We start from the raw sequence: 20,025 nt of genomic DNA, 5'->3' as shown, positions 1-20,025 counted from the left end.
GGCCAGCGCACCCGACACCGTGTGTCATCCTTCGCCGGGCTTTGCTCGATCTGTCCTTCTTGATTGATTTGTTTCTTTCCCTTCTGATCCCCGTCCAAACCACCGGCACAGTGGAGGAGGACGGGGCAGGACGGATCCGATGCGGCGGTGAGAGGTGGCATTGGGTGGCGCGAAGGAGGCTTCTCGCCACCAGCCCTGCGCGAGCTCGAGCCCTGACAATCTCTCCCTTTCAATCCAGGTATCTCTCTCTCAATCCTCGGAGGTGCCCAGATTTTTCTTCTTCGTAGAGTTGGAACTATACTACACGTTAGACACGAAGATGCTAGTATGCCTATAGCTTTGATGAACCGGACATGATTATGCATATGCCCATTTTTGAGAGGGAGAAAGATAATGTACATGATGGATCAACGAATGTACCAACATGAAAAAATGCCCCGGAGCACTGTATATATCACAATGAGCTCCAACAGCAGTTGTATATCATATACTTTTTGCAAAAGTAAGCTGTCAAGTGTAAAACCATGATACATCGACTTGATTAAGAGTGTTTTCAATGATTGCTATAATTTTTTCTCTCCAGAGCCACCAAATTCTACCTACAACATCAAAGATTCTATCAGCCTTTTAGATTCCTTTGCACCGCATATTGTGTTTAGTCCATTTAGTTAAACCAGGTCAGTGCTACATGTATGCTAAAGCATTAAGAAACAGCTACTTGCTTACACCTCTGTTGACAATTAATGTTTGAGCCTCCTTCTCATGGTGCTTTTGCTAATCAGCTTGGCTGATCAGTTAAACAAAAATGCAAGGAAGGCCAAGAGGCCCATTTATGTGGGGTGCTATAACTCACAACTTCAGTTATTTGTTAATATTATTCTTATATCTGTTCTCTCTAACAGTTGTTTGGCAGCTATATGGAGTCTGATCCAGTGAAAATTGCTGTTGAGGGTTTGGAGATGTACTGGAAAGAGAATTGTGACCTCATCTTTGCAGGTACAAGTGGAAGTCACAAGCAAGAAGCAGCACTCTTCTGAAGAAATGCGGCAAGTTTCAGAAGCAACAGTATGTGCCCTTGATATTTGCAAATAAGTTCTGATTTTCAGCAATATCCTTAAGAAACCAAGCTAAATTTAACCACAAATCTTATGAACAGTAGGTATTAACCAGGCTGCATTTGAGCAGGCACAACTGCACAAGCCTTTAAACAAAGTATTTCTGTTGGTGTTGTGATTGGTACAAAAATGGATGGTCACTCTAAAGCAGGTGGTACTCTTAGCGTGTTAGTATTCTCTGCCTTTTATTGCAATATTTTCTTGGTTCATTTTTCTCTTTACGTAACTTAAGGGGAATTATTTTCAAAAAGTCTGAAACAGATTATTTCAACTAGAATGCTTCTTATCTTCCTACAGTCCGGATACATTTTGATGTGAAGCCATTGCCCATTTGTTAGTGTTAGCAATAATCTTGACTTAGCACTTATGTGTGTGTTCGGTCATGGCATGTGTGCGTCATGCTTGTTTGGGGGTACGAGTCGGTGCTCCCGTTCGCGTCCAGTGTCGAGTTCGTGTCAGGCCAGGACGGCGGTGTGGCCACGTTCTAGGTATTGTAGTAGGTTCAGCCGGATGGCGCGCGTGTGCGTGCTCGCATTTGCGTCCGGAGTCGAGTCCAGCATGGCGTGCGGCGCATGCTGGTAGTTCTGCAGGAGTTGCAGTTGCAGGGATGGTCAAGCCGTTGGCCATGGCGTCAGTAGCGGAGGGGAACATAACTTGGATTGTGAGTGAAGCTGAAGACCGGTTCTCGCGGAGGAGTTTTGTGGCTCAGAGTGCAGAGAAGGCCGGGTCGCCAGGGGAGTGCGTACGTGCGCGCCGTGTTCACCGAGGGGCCTTTAAATGGCTATGTAATCCTTGTGTGTCAGTTGGTTCGACTCCATTTTGAGTTGAATAGTAGGCCAAGATACAGGTCGTTCGGCGGCCGTGGCGTTCGTCGCCGGAAACTACTGTTCATCTTCCTCCTTGCGTCTGTGCGTGAGCGTGAGTGATCTTAGAGCTAGTTCGAACAGTTAGTTGCTTGTTATAGGTCAGTGGAAATATAAGGCATGGTATCTAGAGCCTGTTTAGTTCCCCAAAATCCCAACTTTGGTACTATGCAAAAAGAAGATTTCGCATCACATCAAACTTGCGGTACATGCATAAAGTACTAAATGTAGACGAAATCAAAAACTAATTGCATAGTTTTGTTGTACTTTGCGAGACGAATCTTTTCAGCCTAATTAGTTAATGTTTGGATAATATTTCACAAATATAAACGAAATGCTACAGTTGCACATTTATAGCAAAATGTAAATTTTGCCACTCCCAAATTGGTAACTAAACAAGGCCTTACATGTGTGACCTTGCTTTTTGTGTTTCGCAGGCATGGAATATGTGTCAGGCTTTATGGACAAGATTCATGAATGAAGCTCCTGCAGAAACTGAGCTATTGCCTACCTATCTATAGCCTGAGCTTCTGCAGACTGTCTGAATGAAGCTTTATTCTCAAGCTTACGTACGAGCAGTTCCATAACATTCTTAAAAAGGGTCCTATTGGCCAGATTAGCTACTTTTAGTCCTTGAAATTTCTTTAACTTCTTGTTAAAACCTACAGTAATAACGGATCCACTCATTATCTTCATGGTCCAGGTTTATCTCTCAAATAAAAATATATTTGGATTATTTGCAGGTTACCTCTTCTCTATGTTGTCTGGCTGGCTGGCCTGTCAAGGATGTCATTGACATGCTAGAAGAGTATGAGCGGCTAGATTAAATCAGGGTAAGATGAAAGGTCTCAAGATTCTGTCCCACAACATGAATATCCAGCATATGAGCAAGGTCCTCTCGCCAAATTTGCTCTCTCATATGAAACAGATGCGATCAAAAGAGATGAGTTGAATGTTTGGAGACATGGGCCCGCGAGCCGTAATTTTACATGTTCAAGTCTTGTTTTAGGTGCATCCTCCATGTGACTCTGGTGAAAGGGCTTTTGAGAAGGTGAACCTTTGGAGGCATTGGTTTTATGAGTGCATTTTTCTTATGACGAGAGTATCATGATCACAGGGCACAGCATCATTGGTCCTTGCAGGTTTGTTAGCAGCGCTCTAAGCTGGTTCGTTGGAGTGTTGGAAGCTAGCAGAGCACACCTATTTGTTCGGAGGTTAGTCATAGCTTATCTTAATGGACTTTGTTTTTGCTGTTGAACTGTAATACGTATCTTTTGAACTGAAATTGTACCCACCAATGAGATTCTTCATTTTAGAGGCATGAGAGCTGTCATTAAGTTTCTGATTGTGTATTTGACTGTAGGCTGGAACTGTCGGATATATAAGCACTTTTAGTTTTAATTTAATCCAGAAATAAATCATGAATACGATGAATAGATAGCAGATTAAACTAGATATGTCTACGCAAGATCTAGACAAGTCTATCATTGCAAATAGAATCACACATTCTACCATACTATCCAGTGCTATCAGACTGCAACAGATCATAATAGTTAGTATGGAAGACATAATTTGAGATAAGAGATCGTACGTTTTTTTCTTGATGAAGACCAGCTCCTGGACGACTACCGGGTACAGCAGGCGACGACGATCAGCAGCCTGACGTTGTTCGCGACGACAAGTGACGCCCGAGCAACGAAGAGGTAGACAAGCCGTGGTGAAGGAGTCGACGAAGAACTTGACGAAGGGGAGAAAGCGATCGAGCAGTCGCGCAGAGCGCTTCCCAAAAACCTTATTCGCCCTCTCCCGGTGCAGGATCGCTGAAGATGACGGTTCCGGAAACCTGCTCTCCCAATCGCCGATGCACGCCGACAATCGGGATGGAGTAGACTACGGTGGCGGCGCAGCAGCGAGAGGAAGCAAAAACCTAACTAGTACAGACCACTTTAGGGATACCCTAACCTGGGGGCCTTCCTGTATAGTAGTCTATATCGCATCTTTTTTATGAGGGAGGTGGTCCATATATATATAGGGAGGAAAAGCCCCAACACCCTCATCTATTAGCAATATGGGACTAATAGATGGTGTACCCCTCTTACGCTAATGGGCCTTTGAGATTTTTCAGAATTATCATTTATATGGGCCAAGCCCATATATCTAACAGGGACTGGCATATTGCAGAGTGATGTCAGCTACTGTAAATTGAGTAGAACTAACACTAGCCCTCTTCGGTTCTATTAGTCAGGGACAACTGTACCTCCTCATTACGGCTCTGATGGATGATGTTGTGATGCAATGAACCTGCACATTTCATCTAGAACTTGCTCCGCCGGCCAATTGGTGAGCAGCTAGGTTTGAGGGTAGATTGTTATGTTTGAGGGTAATTTCATTTTTTGTTAATTCACTGCAGCCTGTAGGCCTGCCAGTTCGGTGCAATCTTCGTTGCAATGGTGAACACCTCCTGAACAATGGGCTCTAATCTATTCTCTTCTTTCAATGTATTTGCACATTTTCACACTGTTAGATTCAAGAGGTCTAGCCCAGCTGTGGGCACAATAAAACATCAAATGCCGCCCCTTGTATGCTTCAGTTATCATCCAAGTGAATTGTAGTCTGTCTTCATCACTGTAAGATACCACTATCCCATAGCTGCCAGAATTCACTAAAAGGGTGCCTGCTATGTACATTTTATTCAACCAAAAGAAGCCATTAACTGTAGAACAGCTAAAATAAAATTATAATGCACTTGTATTTCTTACGGATGGACAGTTGGATTCACTCTCTTGCAATTTTTTTCATAGTCATTTACCTTTTTAGAGGCTTATGATTTTGAAGATTTTTAATCTATGGTTGAAGAAATTGCCAAGCAAGCACTACAACCAAATTGACGTTGGTGAGTCCTGTTTCCCACTATTTTCTTTGTTTTCTATATATTAGTTGCAGATGTCAAGATTAGAGTTTAGGATGCATTGTGATATGTGTGCTAGGTTGGTCTAGCTAACTGACAATTACTCCATTGATCACCGGATGGATACTTCACTTTCCTAAGTTCATATTGCTAGCACTCACATTATGAGACGATTTCTTACACGACACCCAAGATGGATCAAGTAGTAAGAATATAAGAAAATGAAGCAGTGGCTGGCTAGCTAGCCTGACTCCTATGAGTTCCTGATTTTGGCACGCCATGTGCTGTGTGATGGCAGAAAATTCCAAATGTCTTGTGCAGGCATGACTTAGGACTCACAGAAGTCAAAGGTAACAAGGTGTGAAGTGCAGCATTTAAAAGAATTATGATGTGCAAATCTCTGCCACTTGAAAAGAACGTACATGTGGTGGCAATTGGCTCATTCCATGGTTGATTTTAGTCGATTTAACATGGTATTTGATACAGCTAGGGGGGCATTGTTATCCATATGAAAAAATGCCATTTTTCTCCATACTCGTATCCTCTCAAATTAGAATGAACCTATATTTTTCTAGGGCTGCAAGAAAAACCAATATTTTAGTGTATGCTTCCTTTGTGCTTATAGTATCTTCTATACATTGGCAAATCACAACCGGCAAGCGAGAGAATTGCATTGCCCTTTTTTCGTATTTGTCCTGCTCATAAATGTCCTCTAACTATTGGTTTCCCTGGATTGTTTAAGATCTTGAAGGAAGCTATGGTCATACAATTGCATATCTTCAAGTGAGGTTTGTTGTCTAGCTATCTATTTTTCTTATTGTGTTTTCTAAATTTCTGGAAGTTAACTTTAGATATTCAACTCCTCTGTAGATTTTGAGTAAGGAATTTATTGCTTACTATATGATCATTGATTTGCTGATGTACACTTGTTTTTCCCAATGAGATGTTATATTGGTAATCAGTTAAAAAGCTCCGGTCTTGATCTCAGGTTCTTTTCAAAAGCTCCTGTCTTTTAGTTGTGGTACTGAATAGTACAATGCAACATCTGCAGGTGTTTTTATATACTGTAGAGCCTTCAAATTTAGCAGCTACGCAGATAGTTTGGAGCGTGACCACAGCGTCGCTGATCTCCGATCCGTTGTGGCTCTGAGCGCAGTGATTCCCTCTGCGGCTCCAAGCGCGGCGACTCCAAGACCACCTCATGCTTGCAACACTGACGTCCTGCTATGCGTATGTGCCCCCCACCCAGCCTTTGAATGCTTTTGTTCTTGTCATGGAGTTATAGTTCCATTCTTATTACTACTAACAGGTCATAAGCACAGTTTCTTAATTAGTGATTCTAATCAAGTCGCATATCCAGTTATCACTATCAGCAAGGACTTTGTTGGTAAATGCCTGCGAAGAAGGAAAATCAGAAATGACTGAAGCTTTTTTAATGTCAAAGTTGTACTTTAACGATAAAGAAGTAGCTGCAAAGGAATTTCTATCGGTGTGCCTCTTCATCTGCATCTTCTAGAACTTCATTTTTTGATTCACCAGAAATAAATACATAGTGCCGCTTGGTTCTTCCTTACTTTGATTGTAGTATTACCGTATACTTCAGTACTTGATGAGCATATACTTGGTTCTTCGTTAATCTGCATCTTTAGAACTTTATTTTGCAATTCATAAATGCTTGATTTAGCATGACAATATTGTTTCGGTACTTGACAATCTTTTTGGCACTTGGTTTTGAGATGTCATATATTTTATATACTCTCATGCGAATGAACTGAGTTTATATTTTTATAGCCCGTAGCAACGTATGGGCATGATCCTAGTAAAACATATGAAAGTTAAACTTAATTGTATACTACTGAAAACTTCACCTACGGTACGAGTAGTATGCATGAGTAGTATTGGTAGTATAAATGTATCATAGGAAAAGAACAAAAATGATGTTATTGTAATATTTCTTTTACACTAGCATAAAGTCTGCAAGACCGAAAGGAACAAAAATGATGTTATTGTAATATTTCTTTTACACTAGCATAAAGTCTGCAAGACCATTTCGTATTTTTTGCAATACCATTTTGTTTAGATTTTCCCTTCTTACAATGCAATAAATTACTAAATTTCCCATATCAGTGGACCTTGTTCCTAAGCTCACTGAAATGTGTTTGACTTTTGAAATGGAAGTTTAACAAGAGTACTTCAGTCTTAAATAATACATTTGATTTGGGGTGAGCTCTCACAGGGTATATTTGGCTGCATTAGTGTGAGCTACTACTCCCATGGTGCATTCCGGAACAGAAGTTTGTCTGGGTTCTCTTGCACCTTAGGCTTTTCTTGCGTTCCACCATCGGACTAATTTATTGAAATCTAACTAGTCGCATGGGTATAAAGCATAGAAAAAATGTGAAAACTACTTTTGAGACAAATCATGCATATAAATGCTAAATATTCCATCTAATATTTAAATATATGAATAACCATACTAGATAGCTTGACTCAAGTGCTTTTGGCCTAATGATGGCATGAATAGAAAAGTCAATACAAGGTGTACTTTGAGGGAGCAAAATATTTGAAAAATCAACCATCGGTATTAAGCTACGAGCGGTCATAATGCTCTACAGCTGCCAAATTGGTATTTATATTATGGACACAGATTACATTGTTCTCGATCGCCAGATGGAAGGAACTCCAATGCATAGAGTTTTGATGGCCAGAACTTACACACGACACATATAAAGGTTCTAAGTAACTAAAAGCATATTGGCTTTTGCATCTGTGGATGTAATAACTTGTTCCTCATCGATCAACCTTTGCTTTCCTACTCGAATCCTGCTCCCTTTTGCCCAAGCGGCCAAAAGCATGAGATTGGATTTTGTGTTTCTTTTTATCAGGTCAAAATGGGCAGTCCATAGAATCAATTCCATTCGGAAAGTGAGCACCTTTACCATTTCTTCTGGATCATTGATAGTTCATGGACTGCAGAAAGGAAGCGTCTGCAAAACTAATATAGAAGTATAGAAGTACGGAAAATATCTGAAAAAAGTTTCAGGGAATATTTGGCATTTGTGATTCTGCTAGCTTTTGATCGGATCTGTCAAATGATCAGTCAGAAGCCTTACATAAATTTAAACCTTTAGATGCTGCTCAGGTGGGGTTTGTAATAAATTAAATTGGCGGGTCGAATCAATGAAAGCATGAGTGATCATATTAGCTGAGTATTCAGTGTAAGTACAACACTTTTGCATCTAATGTGGACGAAGAGTGGATGGTCCCTCACAAGTGTACATCTAAATCTCTTAGAAATTCAAGTCTTCTTCCTTTTTTTTTCTTTTTTTCTCTTTCTCAGAACACCCAAAAAGATATCCTACTAACTCTAGCCTAGAAGTTAATTAGTCAAGTACACGGGTACCAATTTGCAAATTCACATGGTTTGAATTTAAACTATATGTTTTCTAAGTATCAAAAAATAGATCTAGTAGTAATGTTGAAGCTATAGCATACTCCATCCGGTCAAAGTTAAACACTCGATGTTTTGGAGAAGACTTTGGTCAAACTTTTGAAACTTTAACTATCAATTACTTTTAAAATATATGGTTCAGAATATAAAAAAGTATATGTATACTTTACCTAAAAATCTTTTCTTAATATTGTCAAATATATTAGATTTTCTAGATAAATTCTAATAGAAATATATATAATAAACATTAATATATTACCTCATAGGAGGTAATATGTCATTAGATCTACAGTCCAAAGTCACTTGAGAGTACCTTAGCAAAACCCTGATTCCAAACTTTCTAGTGTTCTAAACAAGTTGTTAGTGTAGACTTCCAAATTATTTTTCAAACATAATATAGTGTGTTTTGACAACTGCATCAAAAGAACTAAGTATTATAAGTATACATAGTTTTATGCAGATGCTACGGAGCTGTACGTATGATATTTTGGCAACCAGCTAAATGGACTGAACATCTATAAGATGGGTGTCATGCCATATGCTAAATGATTGAGACCCAGAACATTATACGGTTCAAAATTGAATGACTTTAAGAAAAGGTTTTACTGTATTCTAAGTAATAATCTTTTCAACCAATTTTTTTGGCGCATCTTTTCAACCAATTTAAATCTAATTAAAAACGTTTATATATCTTTATTTTCTTTTCTGGGTAACTTTTTGATGATTTATTTAGTGAATTAATGGTAAGGATGTTTTTCATCCAGATATGAACTTTGAAACTTTTGTATATTGTATCAGGCTTATTATTTTGAGAAACTTCTTTTCTGTTCTACTATAGTAGAATTAAAATTGTTTCCTTAAGGAAGATAATTAATGAGAGTCTTGTATCCTATGCTTGTTGTCCTATTAAGTGCATGAGAACAGAGATTTTTTTTCTAAGAATTCAAGATAAAAAGTGCCAGTCTAAAGATTAATAGATGACTACTGGGTTAAAGCTTCATAACTTGAAAACTTGCTAGACCAATTTTTCCACATGACAGAAAATTCTGCTTTCTTTTTACTGATTTCTTTATACATGCAGAACATAATATTTTGCAGAATGGTTTATCTTTTCATTTGCCAAATGCCATATTTGCCAGCTCGAAATTTCCAAAGCTACTTTAATTTAATCTAGCTTGCTTCGCCTCAGCAAAATCTTCTGGTGATTGACTGACAGATCAGTGAGACTCACATGTTAGTTTGTCAAGTATATGTTTGAGCATCTCTCTTATATGCAATAAAAAAGACACCAAAACGGGGACAAAGATAGCATTAAATTAGAAAGTTGTGTACACGGCGGAGCATTGCCCTCCATGCAATTGTACACACCGGATATCCAGTGAAAGGAAGTGTTGTGAGTTGTGCCCAAGAGGAATGAAGTTCAAGTACCCCACAAAGATTTTACACGCCAAATAGTCCGTTGATCAAGTTCAACACGCTGGAAAGCTTCACGGGAGTTGAGTTCCAAAGAGTTGCACAAGTTTAATTTCAACAAATGATGAACAGTGAACATCTAATGGCTAGATCAAGGCATGGTTCTACACACCGGAAGGTCCAGCAAAGGGAAGATTGCACATGCTGAAGTATTGCCGGAGAGCTGTGATCAGCTTTGTGAGCCGAGAATTCTGTAAAAATTTGGTTGTATGCGGTCGCAGAGACAATTCCTTTTTCTTGAAAAAAATTACCAAAGAGCTGTGCATATATAGAAAATGTCAAGGTGCTCAGTTGGCTTCTACACACCGCATCATCTGTTGTTTAGTATCACTACGGGAAACCTTAAATTTGCCGAGTGTTTTCTTTTTGCCGAGTGTTTTTTTTCGGACACTCGGCAAACAAGCTCTTTGCCGAGCGCCAAGCTAACAACACTCGGCAGATCGGGGCTTTGCCGAGTGTCAAATAAAAAACACTCGGCAAAGCCCCCTCTTTGCCGAGTGTAAAAAAAACACTCGGCAAAGAGGGGGGTTTGCCGAGTGTCAAAAAAAACACTCGGCAAAGAGGGGGGTTTGCCTAGTGTTTTTTTTGACACTCTGCAAAAAAATAATTTTTTTTTCTCTTTTCACCATGATATTTTTTCTACTCCCCACATACAACATGTGGTACTCCATGTTAAAATTTGGTATACTTTTGAATTTATTTGCTATATTTATTTAATTAATTGCATTTCAAGGGAATTTTTGGTATAAGTCAAATTTGAACCGCAAGTGATTCAAATTATGGAATAAAATGAGTAGAAAAAAAATGATATTCATGTTATTTGGACCAATTTGAGACCTGACCCATGAAATGAAAAGAAATTTCGAACATCTTGTTCAGGAAACACGACCATGAACGTGTGGCAGTAGTATTTTTAAATTGTAAAAAAAACAATCAAAGTCTGAAAATTATGAGATTTGCCATGATGTGATGATATAATACGTGGAGGCTGTGGAAAAAAATTGAGAAGGTTTTGCACATTTCATCATGTACGATGATTACAAACCGAAGCATCTCAGAAGAAGAATAGTAACTTTGAGAAGGATTCGATAAAATTTAGAGTCGAAGTGACGGTCGAGTTCGGTTTGACTACAAAACTTTTTGTATAGTCAGTAGAGAACCTATATTGGTTCGTGTGAAAATTTGATATTTTTTTGAAACTGTTGGATATTTTTTAAATTTTTTTCAAAAAAAGTTTGCCGAGTGTCCTACGTTGGACACTCGGCAAAGAAACTCTTTACCGAGTGTCCACGTAGGACACTCGGCAAAGTCTGACCGCCCCCACCCCTCAAACAGCCCCCCGGCCTCGCCCCCCGCGCAACCCCCCGCCCCCTCCCCTGCCGCCGCCGCTGCCGCCGCCGCCGCCGCCACCCTCCCTCCCTCTCCCTCTCCAACCGACGCCCCCCTCCCCCACCTTCCTCTTCCGACGCCCCCCTCCCCCACCTTCCTCTCCCGCCGCCGCCGCCCTCCCTCCCTCTCCCTCTCCCTCTCCTACCGGCGCCCCTCCCCCTCCTCTCCCCTCCTCCCTCCCTCGCGTGGCCGCCCCGCCCCTCTCCCCAGATTCGGCCGGATCCGGCGGGGACTCGCGTCGGGAGCCCCGGATCCGGCGGGCGTGGATGGTGGCGGCAGCGTGGATGGTGGCGGCAGGCGTGGATGGTGGCCGGCGGTGGCGGTGGCGGCGGCGTGGATGGTGGCGGCGGCGGCGGTGTGGATGGTGGTGATGTGCTGGTGGTGCGGCCGCCGCCTCCCCCGGTTCCGGCGCCGCCGCCTCCCTCCTCCAGATCCGCCGGCGCGGGCGGCGCCCCTCCCCTCCCTCTCCTCCGGCGGGCGGCGCCCCTCCCCTCCCTCTCCTCCGGCCCTTCCCATCCCGGCTGGCGGTGGTGGTGCTGCTGGCGGCCGGGGGCTGGCGGTGGTGGCTGGCGGCGGCGGCCGGTGGCGGTGCTGGCGGTGGTGGCTGGCGGCGGCGGCTGGCGGCCGGAACAGGTTTTTTTTTTTCAACAATTGTATGCCGAGTGTTTTCTGGCCACTCGGCAAAGTCTTTGCCGAGTGCGCGACAGAAAACACTCGGCAAATCCTTGTTTGCTGTCACAAAGTTTGCCGTGTGCCGTTTGCCGAGTGTTACACTCGGCAAACGGCTCGCCGAGTGTATTTCGCCCTTCGCCGAGTGCCCCTGGCACTCGGCGAATTTCTTGTTTCCTGTAGTGTATTGCATTGAGAAGGGGTACAATGGCTACTTTTGAAAGTGTGCATGTCGGAGGTCCGGCAGTGTAAAAGTTGTAATAATTGGATCATCCGGTGTTTACAAAGAATTTGAACCATTAGAGTAACAATGAATTAAGATTTTCCTATGGCCTTGCAATGACAAAATCCAGTCTGCTGAACAATTGAGGAAAAGAAATTGGCCAGGCGATATAGAATGCAAATTGTGTGGTCAGATAGAAACTACTTATCACATTCTCTTTCGATGCGCAATCTCCTAATATGGTTGGTGTGTATGCAGAGATGTGTTAAGAGTGGCTTGCTATTCCAAGGAGTGCAAATGAGTTGCAAGAGAGGACGAATGAGTGGTCTAATAATCGAATTAGGAATATAATCTTTCTTTTTGGTTGTGTGGCTTGGAGCCTCTGGCTCATTAGGAATGACTTTGTTTTCAACAATGTTGTGGTGCCTTCGCCTGATGTAAGTCTGTATCGTATAATCTCATTTATGCAGAAATGGAGGATCTTGAGCAAGGAGAAGGGACAACTCTAGATCGACGCAGTGATTCAGCGGCTGAAACACCAACTGTCATCATCAAGATCTGAAGGAACCCAGGCCGCGTGAAGTGGAGAAAAGGAGTGGGGAAGGTGGCGCTATCTTTTACTTCACTAGTTGTTTAGGAGGTTCTCTTAGAGGGTGCCTAGAGAGCGATGGCAAAAGCTTTTGTGGAACAAATGTCCACATGTTTTATGCTTTCTGTCTTTCATGAACCCAGAAACGTTGTAAGCGGGTAACCCTAGAAAAACCTTCTGCTTTCTTATAAAGCTGGGCCATTGATGGTCTTCTATATAAAAAAGAGTATCAACTAGTTTGAGGGGTTGAGCCAATCTTTACCTTCCACTTGGCCATTTCAATGTGCTTAAGTTTATAGGAAGTTATATACACTTTGTGAGGGGTACTAAGATACCAAAAAGCTAAAAGTTATCATCCAAAAAAATTAACATGAGGTTAGAGAGTGATTAGTAGTTTAGACTAGAAACAGTGATTGCTAGGTATTGCTTCCTAGAAGGGGATTAAGGAGTGATCTAACAAATATTCATGTTGTCGATGCCTTGGGACCTTAGTGGCTCATGGAGACAGAACCTCTTGGTGGTGAATTAAGCTTGTTGATCCTTGGACTTTGGTGTGGAGCGGAGGCAAGAAACTTGTATGGGAACACCGAGACTCTTGCCGCTATGGCTCAAGCCCCAAAGTGAAGAAGGCAACATGTGATTAAACTAAGGGGGTGTTTGGATACTAGGTGCTAAACTTTAGCAGTATCACGTCGGATGTTCGGATGCTAATTAGGAGGACTAAACATGAGCTAATTATAAAATTAATTGCAGAACCCTGAGCTAATTCGCGAGACGAATCTATTAAGCCTAATTAATCCATCATTAGCAAATGGTTACTGTAGCACCACATTGTCAAATCATGGACTAATTAGGCTTAATAGATTCGTCTCGCGAATTAGACTCCATCTATGCAATTAGTTTTGTAATTAGCCTATATTTAATACTTCTAATTAGTATCCAAATATCCAATGTGACAAGTGCTAAACTTTAGCCAGTGGTATCCAAACACCCCTAAAAGAGACTGGTAGACTCGTCAAAAAAAGAGACTGGTAGTGAGACTTGCTTATGTGGGTTAATCTAGAGTCCTGACTAGACGAAGCTTGACAACGGAGCAATAGTCTCGGTGGCTGCTCCAGCATGGACAATGGTTGGTAACTTGGTGTTTGAGCCATCAATACCATGAGACAAATCCTTATTTAAGTTTGTGCCTCCTTGTTTATATATGTACTTACTGCATTCATGTTTCCCCGTTCATCTGGTACTCCCTCTCTTCCATTCCAAATTATCCAAATTATAAGTTGTTTTGATTTTTTATAATCATAAACTTTATTATACACTTAGATATAGCCTATGTCTAGATGCATAATAATATCTATATATCTAAAAAACTAAAACGACCTATAATTTGGAACGGAGGGAGTATTTTGTTAGAGCAAGTGCATAATTCACCACACAATTCTTTCAAAACCATGATATCCAATGCTCGGAAAAAGAGCTTTTGGTATCCTATTAAACTCCGGCAAAATTAATTCTGATCAACTTGCGATTTACCTGAGTATCAAGAGACCAGATCAGACATGCCCACAGTAGCTCACACGTTGGCTTAACCTGACATGCATGCCCACAGGCCACAGTGTTTCCCATGTCCATTTTGCACTCATATTTTCCAGAACATGACAAATGCCCAGATACAAGCTAGGGGAAGAGGAGAAAAAGATAAGGAAACATGGATGGCCAAAAATTCCAGATTCCTCTGATTGATCGACAGCACAGGCTTGGATACAGGTTGTAAGCCCAGTCAGGGAGCATATCGTTCATGGGCACTGTCCAAGCCAGTTCCACCACCGCTTACCCGTCGTACACAACTTTCTCCAAGTGTCCCAAAAGACAGCGACAAACTTGCGATGCACAGAAGAGATTGCCTTCAGGAAAGAACGGGGAATAAATCATGTCGCGGATGACATTTGGTGATATATATGATGCACTATTCTGAAAAACTAACACTGACGATGTGGCTGGAAGGAGCTGATTAGACGTAATGAGATTAACAGACGGATAAGACGTTCGAATATGTCAGAGATTGAAGAACTTGATGGATCATTAATAACGTATATATTTCATATATGGACCAACACTGCTAATTTGTTTTCTTCATACAGAAGCGCAGGGACTGAATGAACAGTTTCGGAAAGCAGCATCAGGACTGAATGCTTGACAATGATGCAGAACATGGTTTCGATGCCGATTAGCTTGTGCTGAAGTACCATAAATGCTAAAATCAAGGTCTCTGAAAACTATTGAAACAATCTGATGATTATACTCGACGTACTTGTCTACTATGTGCAATGTGAATTTAACCCACCCATGCCCTATCTCGACGCACATATCTAATTATATATGATACATTGCAGCTCAATGGATCACTGAGAGATGAATTTCAGCTTAGATTATTTAAAGGCATTGTAATTTCCAAGTGCTAACGTAACCAGCCATTCACAATTTATCCAATACATAGTCAACAAAAAAAAACATGACACTTGGATCTCAATAAATGTGTAGCCGATTTATGTCGTTTCTGAAGCAAAAGGAGAAAACCTTTCTTCATAACAACAGGCAAACTGCTTCGTATTGAGTTTATCGCCACGCCTGCTTCCTGAAAACAAATTCTAAGAATGCGCAGTCAAGTCCATTGATCTGCAACAACAGGCAACAGCATCTATCATATATCATGGTTTTTCTGACAAATGTGTTGGATCAACAATTGGCCAGCCGGATAAAAGCCTAAACACTTTTGCACGGGGGAACACGCAGGTATCATCCTGCAGCAAAGCAGAATTCATCAGGGAATCTGCTTTAGTTTCCAGGACAAGAAATTTCGTGCCTTTCCTACTAGCTAGCCTCATCACTTCAACTCTACCTGTGCACAGGTAAACCAAAGCATGGATGGAATCAGTTATATCACAACAATGTTCAGTTGTTTTCTATCTCCAGGTCAGAAGTAATCTGATCACCAACTTACCCATCATCGGCGCATCATGGCCTATGCCGATCGAATTCTAACCCTACAAACCCCCACTTTGAGGGCCTTTCAACCTAGGACAAGATATTGGCAACCATCAAAACCTCCTTTTTTCCAACTACACATCAAGTGCATGCAGAAGTGAGGCAAGGGGTACTAGTGGAGGGAGGGGAAAGGGCAGCTCCAAGCTAGCCACTAGAGGGGGACAACATCAAACCGGGGGAATCTGCGACGGCCTATCGATCGCTGTCGATGTTCGGCCTGCCCTCACCGGTGTCGATCGCCGACAACACGATCTGTGAGTTAGCCCAGCTGAGCGGGGTGGAGTGTGTGGCCGGTGACATGGAATATCCTCTCTCCCCCATTTGGTGCCGCAGGCAGAAGTAGTGGTGGTGCTGACGACGTGGGGACGGTAGGCTGGTAGTGCCTCCCACTATCACTGTGGAAAGCGAGAGCACTGTGTGTTGCCGATGAAATAGCTAGTCAGCTTTGCCCTTGAGGCATGGCCTGCAGCTTCGTCCCCTTCCCCATGTATGGGGCAGTTCCTTGTATAGGCAATGAATCATCATAGGCCTCTTGCTTTCTGCCCATGATTCCATGGCGGCATGATGCAGTGCCTGATCCTTTGGAACTGCGCATTGCAAGCTTTTGTGCCTGCAGGAGCACTTTCCCATGGGAGGGGAGGCCGAAGACTTGTCTCTGCAGTCTACTGCAGTGGACGGTTATGTTTCAGCTGAATGCGTGAGTAGCTAGGCACTAGTGGCTGGTGGCCTTCTGTGAAATATCTTTTCTTTTTTTTGTGAGGATTTTCTGGCATAATCTGTGAGGTATGATCATGCGCGTTGTCCTTCGCTGCTCGTAGACTACACGTACTAGTGTTAGGCCCAGTTAGATGGCAGATTGGCTGGACCGGGCTGGATGCGGGCTTGGTCCACGCTCCTGAACTTTGCTTGTGCTCCTGGATATGTGACTTTTTTTAGACAAAAGGATTGTAATTACATTTTCCTTTTTTTCTTGCATTTAATTTGGGTGTTTCAAGAAATATTGTGATCAGCAACCCTGATTGAAGATATGTGACTTTCAAAATAAAGAATGTAATTACAGTTTTCCCTTTTTCCTAATGTCAAACCTACTGTGGTACAATCAAATTTAAAATGTTCTGTAACGAATCTTTTAGATATTCATGTTTACACTATCATGAATTTAGGAATTAAAGTATTTTAAAAAAATTGAAAATGTCCAACATTGCAATTGTTTTGTAAATTTAACTTTCTAATCTTTCTAATTGGAGAATATAATCACTCAAATGCTCAAGCTGAGTCTAAAATAATGTGCAATTTTGGACGGCAAAAGTTTATTGTCACTCTGTGAAAGTAGGAAGACTTCAACGACTTGTTTGACACTACAAGTCACTACTGGAAAACTGAGCATTGGTCCTAACTCTTATTACTGGTTGGTTTTTGACCCGGTACTAATGTAAGCAATAGTACCGGGTCTAGCGGATAGTTCCCCAGGAGCCCCCCATGATCCTCTTCAGTAACGGTTGGGAGCTCCATTCGGTACTAAAGGTCACACATTAGTACCAGGTGGAGGCTCCACCCGGTACTAAAGGCCCTCAGGCACATTAGTATCGGGTGGAGGCTCCACCCGGTACTAATGGGTAACCTTTAGTACCAGTTGCAGCTCCCAACCTTATCCTCCCTCCGCCACCCCCCTATCTTCCCCTCTCTCTCTCTCCTCTCCCTCTCTCCCCCGCCTCCTTAATTATCCATTCCTCCCTCCCCTCTCTCTCCCCCTACCTCTTCCCTCCCTCTCCCACCACCCCCGCCCCCTCCCCTTCCCCCTCTACTCGCCCCTCACTGGCAGTGAGGAGCGGCAGCAGGGTGAGGTGCAGGGCAGTGCTTGGGTGGCAGGGTGAGGTGCGGAATGCGCGGAGGTGCTCGGCGACATGCGGGGGAGCGGCGGCCAACCGAAGGCAGTGGGGCACATGTATTTTCTTTTTCTTTTTTTTATGCTTCGGGGCTGACGGCAGTGGGCGGCAGGAGGTCAGCAGGGGTCGGGTGTGAGGGTGGTAGCGAGGGTGGTGGGAGGGCGGCGGGAGGGTTGAGGGGGCAGCGGGATTTTTTATTTTAAATACCTCTTTAGTACCGGTTATTTAACCTGGTACTAAAGGAAGTAGCAATACCGACTGGTACTAAAGGGGGTTAAGAACCGGTAACGAAGGTCCTTTCCAGTAATGTACCTTTTCTTTTGAAAAAAGATATTACCGTGGGTAACCGTTATTAGGAATACATGTGACATTTTAATATTTAAATGATGAAACTGTATAGCGTTAAGAAGCAAACACACGTTTCCTAGATTATCAATGAATTTTGTTTAGGAAATGGAACGAGCAGACAACCAATATGGGAACTGGTCCAAGCGATTTAGAGCTCTGGGCTAAAGTGGACCATGCATATGACAGGAAATGCACCCAACAGGCAGCTGTGAGATCTCATTGGCCTACATCTCGTAACATCTTCCAGCACATGAAGAAAAAGTGCCTTTTTACATCGGTCTGTAATTGTCGACAAGACAGAGTTTATAATAGTCTTTCTCTCTGCAATATGACCCGATGCCCATCATGCCTTTTTCTTTCATGAGAACCCATCATGTTATCCAAGACATTAAGAATCTAGTGTCGGCATGGTACTCACTAATCATTGCCAAACCCATCTGAAACGCAAAAATTTCACATAATAAGCTTTGCAAAAATTAACAAAAATACTCTTGAGAGAAAAATTCCTGCCCAACTTTCTACTCCAAATTGGCCTTCAATTTGCACCATTACATGCATGTCCTATTCTCATGTGCCAGCTTATTATATACTCCCTCTGTCCCAAGTTATTATTCGTTTTGACTTTTCTAGGCACATATCTCTTGATATGCACCTAGATATATAGTAAGTCTTTTGCCATATATCTAGAAAAGTCAAAACGAATAGTAATTTGGGATAGAGGGAGTATAGCACGTATGTGAATAATCTAGCAACAACATTGACATAAAAACTGTGATCTAGAAAATAAAATAGTATACTCCCTCCTTTGTTAAATAAATCGGAGGGTGTAACAGTTGGTATGAGGGGAACATACCAACCCACTAATTGGAGGCTTTTTATGGTCTTTCTAAAGATAACCAAAACTATAACTTGAGATTTTGTACGTACGTATCAAATTTTGGTGCCTCAAACGACGTAATTAGTGGTACCTCTCAAACAATGGTAAAAAGTCTTACTAATTATGCATAATTAAGAATGATACAATTTTGCTTGGCACAATTAAAACATGATGTACAATATTGTTTGGATGCTTCTGTTGCGCAAAATGCTTAATTTTCAAGAAAGCGCGCATATATAAACTTTTTGAGAATGATGGGAGTTAATAGGAAAACTAGCGAGTGCCCTTTGTTCCGATGCACCATGGCCGTAGACGATTGTTCTAGAGATTTTGCCGAGGAGAAAGGCCACGATTGCATAGATGATTTGACGAGGTTAGGAGGTAGTGCATCCCTATCTGTCCAGGCTAATGCTATGAAAGCAGCCAAATAATGTGGTTGTGACCTATTGGGAAACCTGTGGATGCAGTAAGCTATCACAGGAAAAGAGAATGCTAGTATATACTTTAGCTCATTTCTAGTTAGTACGGACCATCAATATTAATTAATTTGGCTCCTGGACATTAAAAGAAATTAGCCTGACTCCTATCTGCTTAAAGTCATCAAATATTTACTGTGATTTTGTATCTTACTTTAGAGAGCTTACTTGGCAAAATGAATGGCGGTTGTTCCCTGCGGATCAAGGTCGCCACGTACGGCTGCCTCTACACGTACCCGTGGCGACAATAAATGAATCGTTCCATTCCATCACTATTCGATTTTGTCTCTCGTTTCTATTTACATTCAACAGCATCATTCAAGTGTGTTCACAAATCACAATTGCAATTTTCCATCAGAATGCACCAAGTAAATTAAAAAAATAAGTAGCTCCTCTAAAAGTTAAAATTGAAGGAAAAGATAGAGATATTACTCCAACTTGAACAATTGACACGCGGAGTAGTGCTGCCCCTATGATGAATGCTTTAATTTTCTGCACATGAAAATATATGTAGTATAGCCGTCTCTGGAGCTACATTCCTTAAGCAAAAAGGAGCAATCCATCCATAGCAATAAAAAAACATATAGATGTAAGGAACAATCGAGTTTCTCTCGGGCTGGGGATGTGTACTTTTCAAAGTTCTTTTCTGATGTAAGAGGTACGGCACAACTAAATTAAATTTGAGTCGATACACTGGAAGTTACTTTATTATA

General features: G+C 41.9%; 1 long non-coding RNA gene across 2 annotated transcripts; it reads left to right on the top strand.

Moving 5' to 3' along the window:
• The first annotated feature begins 910 nt into the window (after window positions 1-910).
• On the top strand, window positions 911-6,459 carry LOC117843428 (uncharacterized). 2 transcript variants are annotated; one of them, XR_011897491.1, is made up of 9 exons: window positions 911-1,065; window positions 1,186-1,266; window positions 2,416-2,547; window positions 2,722-2,811; window positions 2,907-3,029; window positions 3,121-3,192; window positions 3,593-5,674; window positions 5,938-6,116; window positions 6,196-6,459. It is a non-coding gene; the product is annotated as an uncharacterized lncRNA (long non-coding RNA). The 2 variants fall into 2 exon arrangements; XR_011897490.1 differs by having other exon boundaries at window positions 3,121-5,674.
• The last annotated feature ends 13,566 nt before the right edge of the window (window positions 6,460-20,025 follow it).

Source organism: Setaria viridis, chromosome 2 (assembly GCF_005286985.2).
Source record: "Setaria viridis chromosome 2, Setaria_viridis_v4.0, whole genome shotgun sequence".
In the NCBI taxonomy this organism is placed as follows: Eukaryota; Viridiplantae; Streptophyta; class Magnoliopsida; order Poales; family Poaceae; genus Setaria; species Setaria viridis.
The sequence above is the reverse complement of the archived record's forward strand: the minus strand, read 5'-3'. Positions and strand labels throughout refer to the sequence as shown.